Raw genomic sequence first — 5,500 nt, 5'->3', positions numbered from 1 at the left:
GAAAGCATGGCCAGCCGTAGCAAAATGCTTATTGAAATTCTCGATTTTCGTAGATTTATCGGTGGTGACAGTGTTTCCTAGCCTGGGCAGCTGGGAGGATGTGCTCTTATTCTCCATGGACTTTACAGTGTCCCAAAACTTTTTGGAGTTAGTGCTACAGGATGCAAATTTCTGTTTGAAAAAGCTAGCCTTTGCTTTCCTAACTGATTGTGTATATTGGTTCCTGACTTCCCTGAAAAGTTGCATATCACGGGGGCTGTTCAATGCTAATGCATTACGCCACAGGATGTTTTTGTGCTGGTCAAGGGCAGTCAAGTCTGGGGTGAACCAGGGGCTATATCTGTTCTTAGTTCTGAATTTTTTGAATGGGGCATGCTTATTTAAGATGGAGAGGAAAGCACTTTTAAAGAACAACCAGGCATCCTCTACTGACGGAATGAGATCGATATCCATCCAGGATACCTGGGCCAGGTCAATTAGGAAGACCTGCTCGCTAAAGTGTTTTAGGGAGCGTTTGACAGTGATGAGGGGTGGTCGTTTGACCGCGGACATGTTACGGACGCAGGCAATAAGGCAGTGATCGCTGAGATCCTGGTTGAAGACAGCGGAGGTGTATTTAGAGGGTAAGTTAGTCAGGATGATATCTATGAGGGTGTCCATATTTACGGATTTAGGGTTGTACCTTGTAGGTTCCTTGATAATTTGTGTGAGATTGAGGGCATCTAGTTTGGATTGTAGGATGGCCGGGGTGTTAAGCATATCCCAGTTTAGGTCACTAAGCAGTACGAACTCTGAGGATAGATGGGGGGGCAATCAATTCACATATGGTGTCCAGGGCACAGCTGGGGGCTGAGGGGGGTCTGTAGCAAGCGGCAACAGTGAGAGACTTATTTCTGGAAAGGTGGATTTTTAGAAGTAGGAGCTCAAACTGTTTGGGCACAGACCTGGATAGTATGATAGAGCTCTGCAGGCTATCTCTACAGTAGATTGCAACTCCACCCCCTTTGGCAGTTCTATCTAGACGGAAAATGTTGTAGTTGGGGATGGACATTTCTGAATTTTTGGTGGCCTTCCTAAGCCAGGATTCAGACACTGCTAGAACATCAGGGTTGGCGGAGTGTGATAACGCAGTGAATAAGTCAAACTAAAGAAGGAGGCTTCTGATGTTAACGTGCAGAAATCCAAGGCTTTTACGGTTACAGAAGTCAACAAATGATAACTCCTGGGGAGTAGGAGTGATACTGGGGGCTGCAGGGCCTGAGTTAGCCTCTACATCACCAGAGGAACAGAGGAGGACTAGAATAAGGATACGGCTAAAGGCTTTAAGAACTGGTCTTCTAGTGTGTTGGCTACAGAGAATAAAGGGGGCAGATTTCCGGGCGTTGTAGAAAAGATTCAGGGCATTATGTACAGACAAGGATATGGAAGGATATGAGTACAGTGGAGGTAAACCTAGGCGTTGGGTAACAATGAAAGAGATAGCATCACTGGAGGCACCGATTGAGCCGGTCTCAGCGTGTATGGGGGGTGGAACAAAGGAGCTATTTGAGGCAGTTTGAGAATGACTTGGGGTTCTATATTGAAATTCTATAATAAGAACTAACTGGAACAGCAATAGGCAAGGCATATTGACAGGGGAGAGAGGCATAAAGCAATCACAGGTGTTATTAGAGAGAGCTAAGACAACAACTGGTAATGGCGATGAGAGTTTGTGCTGAGGCTAAACAGATAAACAGGACAGGGTACCGTGTAAAGGAACAGTCCAGCGGGCATCAGCTGTGTAGCTGAGTGATCATAAGGTCCAGTGAACAGCAATATGTGAGTCCGAGAGCAGTTTGAATTGGTGCTAAAGCACAGCGAGCAGGAAACACGGCTGTTGTTTGTGTGTGCTAGCGGGCCGGGGCTAGCAGATGGATCTTCGTGGTCGTCGCAACGGGAAGCCTGTTGAAACCACAGACGATTACGTCGGCAGACCAGTCGTGATGGATCGGCGGGGCTCCGTGTCGACTCTAGGAGGTCCCGTCCGGTTGACAGAGAGGTAGATAGCCGGGAGATGTGCCTGACTCGAGGCTAGCTCCAGGCTGATTAGCCAACAACAACATTAATTTGGTTGCAGCTAGCTAGTTGCGATGATCAGGTGTTAAAGGTCCAGTGATTTAGTGATTCCGGCAGAACATCCGATATGTTCTGTGTTGATAACGCGCTGTGCAGACAGTGCAGACTGGCCAATAATAGTCCAGGCTAGAGCTGGCTGGTAGGTAGTGCAGGCCACAGACAATGGTGAAAAACCGCTAACAGTGGCTAATAGCGAGTAGCTAGTTAGCTGGCTACTCCCGTCCGGTAGACAAAGAGGTAGATAGCCGGGATATGGGCCTGGCTCAAGGCTAGCTCAAGGCTAACTGGTGCTTGCTTCGGGGGCAGTGGTGATTAGCCTACAGCAACATCCATTTGGTTGTGGCTAGTTAGTTACGATCCGGTGTTAGGGTCCAGTGATTCAGTTATTCCGGCAGAAAATCCGATGTTCTGGGTGAAAATCGCTAACGGTGGCTAATAGCAAGTAGCTAGTTAGCTGGCTAGCTAGTTTCAACTGGAGATTCTAGATAAAGGTGAGTAAATAATAGAATCCGTTCCACATTGAGTGAGGCGGGTTGCAGGAAAGTATATTTAGTAGAAGGATGAAAAGTGTGATAGGGAAATATGTACGAAAAATACAAAAAACTGGCTATTTACACGGACACACAACAAAGAACACGACCGCACTGCTACGCCATCTTGGATTTACATACAGTACCAGTCAAAAGTTTGGACACACCTACTCATTCCAGGGTTTTTCTTTACTTTTACCTCTTTCTACATCGTAGAATAATAGTGAAGACATCAAAACTATGAAATAACACATATGGAATCATGTAGTAACCAAAAAAGTGTTTAACAAATCAAAATATATTTTATATTTGAGATTCTACAAAGTAGCCACCCTTTGCCTTGATGAATGCTTTGCACACTCTTGGAATTCTCTCAACCAGCTTCATGAGGTAGTCACCTGAAATGCATTTCAATTAACAGGTGTGCCTTATTAAAAGACCAAGTCCATATTATGGCAAAAACAGCTAAAATAAGCTAAGAGAAATGACAGTCCTTCATTACTTTAAGGCAAATGTCAAGAACATTGAAAGTTTCTTCAAGTGCAGTTGCAAAAACCATCAAGCACTATCATGAAACTGGCTCTCATGAGGACCGCCACAGGAAAGGAAGACCCAGAGTTACCTCTGCTGCAGAGGATAAGTTCATTAGCGTTACAAGCCTCAGAAAATGCAGCCCAAATAAATGCTTCACAGAGTTCAAGTAACAGACACATCTCAACATCAACTGTTCAGAGGAGACTGCGTGAATCAGGCCTTCATGGTCGAATTTCTGCAAAGAAACCACTATTAAAGGACATCAATAATAATAAGTTACTTGCTTGGGCCAAGAAACATGAGCAATGGACATTAGACCGGTGGAAATCTGTCCTTTGGTCTGATGAGTCCAAATTTGAGATTTTTGTTCCAACCGTCGTGTGATTGTGAGACGCAGAGTAGGTGAACGGATGATCTCCGCATGTTTAGGTACCACTGTGAAGCATGGAGGAGGAGGTGTGATGGTGCTTTGCTGGTGACACTGTCTGTGATTTATTTAAGATTCAAGGCACATTTAACCAGCATGGCTACCACAGCATTCAGCAGCGATATGCCATCCCATCTGGTTTGCGCTTAGTGGGACTATCATTTATTTTTCAACTGGACAACTCAACACACCTCCAGGCTATGTAAGGGCTATTTGACCAAGAAGGAGAGTGATGGAGTGCTGCATCAGATGACATGGCCTCCACAATCACCCGACCTCAACCCAATTGAGATGCTTTCGGATGAGTTGGACCGCAGAGTGAAGGAAAAGCAGCCAACAAGTGCTCAGCATATGTGGGAACTCCTTCAAGACTGTTGGAAAAGCATTCCAGGTGAAGCTGGTTGAGAGAATGCCAAGAGTGTGCAAAGCTGTCATCAAGGCAAAGGGTGGCTACTTTGAAGAATTTGTTTAACACTTTTTTGGTTTCTACATGATTCCATATGTGTTATTATATAGTTTTGACATCTTCACTATTATTCTACAATGTAGAAAATAGTAAAAATTAAGAAAAAACCCTTGAATGAGTAGGTGTGTCAGACCCTTCACTCAGTACTTTGTTGAAGCACAGCCTCACGTCTTCTTGGGTATGATGATACAGGCTTGGCACACCTGTATTTTAGGAGTTTCTCCCATTCTTCTCTACAGATCCTCTCAAGCTCTGTCAGGTTGGACGGGGAGCCTCGCTGGTCTCTCCAGAGATGTTCGATCTGGTTCAAGTCCAGGCTCTGGCTTGGAAGGTGAACCTTCGCCCCAGGCTGAGGTACTAAGCGCTCTGGAGCAGGTTTTCATCAAGGATCTCTCTGTACTTTGCTCCGTTCATCTTTCCCTCGATCCTGACTAGTCTCCCAGTCCCTGCCGCTGAAAAAACATCTCCACAGCATGATGCTGCCACCACCATGCTTCACCGTAAGGTGGGTGGCAGGTTTCCTCTTGACATGACGCTTGGCATTCAGGCCAAAGAGTTCAATCTTGGTTTCATCAGACCACATAATCTTATTTCTCCTTTAGTTGCCTTTTGGCAAACTCCAAGAGGGCAGTCATGTGCCTTTTACTGAGGAGTGGCTTCTGTCTGGCCAATCTACCATAAAGGCCTGATTGGTGGAGTGCTGCAGAGATGGTTGTCCTTCTGGAAGGTTCTCCCATCTCCACAGAGGAACTCTGGAGCTCTGTCATCTGGTTCTTGGTCACCTCCCTGACCAAGGCCCTTCTCCCCCGATTGCTCAGTTTGGCCAAGTGGCCAGCTCTTGGAAGAGTCTTGGTGGTTCCAAACTTCTTCCATTTAAGAATGATGGAGTCCACTGTGTTCTTGGGGACCTTCAATGCTGCAGAAATGATTTGGTACCCTTCCCCAGATCTTTGCCTTGACACAATCTTGTCTCGGAGCGCTATGTACAATTCATTCGATCTCATAACTTGGTTTTTGCTCTGACATGCACTGTCAACTGTGGGACCTTATATAGACAGCTGTGTGCCTTTCCAAATCATGTCCAATCAATTGAATTTACCACAGGTGTACTTCAAAGAAGTTGTAGAAACAAGATGTGGAAAAGTCAAGGGGTCTGAATACTTTCCGAATGCACTGTATGCCAATCCTTTTCAGCAAATTTTTATCTTTAATATATGGCAGACAAACAAGTTCTCTACTTTCTCCCTCTTTCTCCCTATTTGTTCTATATTTTCTGGAAATAGTAACCAGCTTTTTATGGCTTGTTTAAGAAAGGGTGATACTTTTAAAAAAAGTTTCCTTTTCAAATAGTCGGAAATGAGAAGTTGTAATCTATATTCACCCCCCCTGGCATTTTTCCTATTTTGTTGCCTTACAACCTGGAATTTA

This window comes from Coregonus lavaretus (genome assembly GCF_964263955.1).
Source record: "Coregonus lavaretus genome assembly, chromosome: 5".
Taxonomy (NCBI): domain Eukaryota; kingdom Metazoa; phylum Chordata; class Actinopteri; order Salmoniformes; family Salmonidae; genus Coregonus; species Coregonus lavaretus.
The sequence above is the reverse complement of the archived record's forward strand: the minus strand, read 5'-3'. Positions refer to the sequence as shown.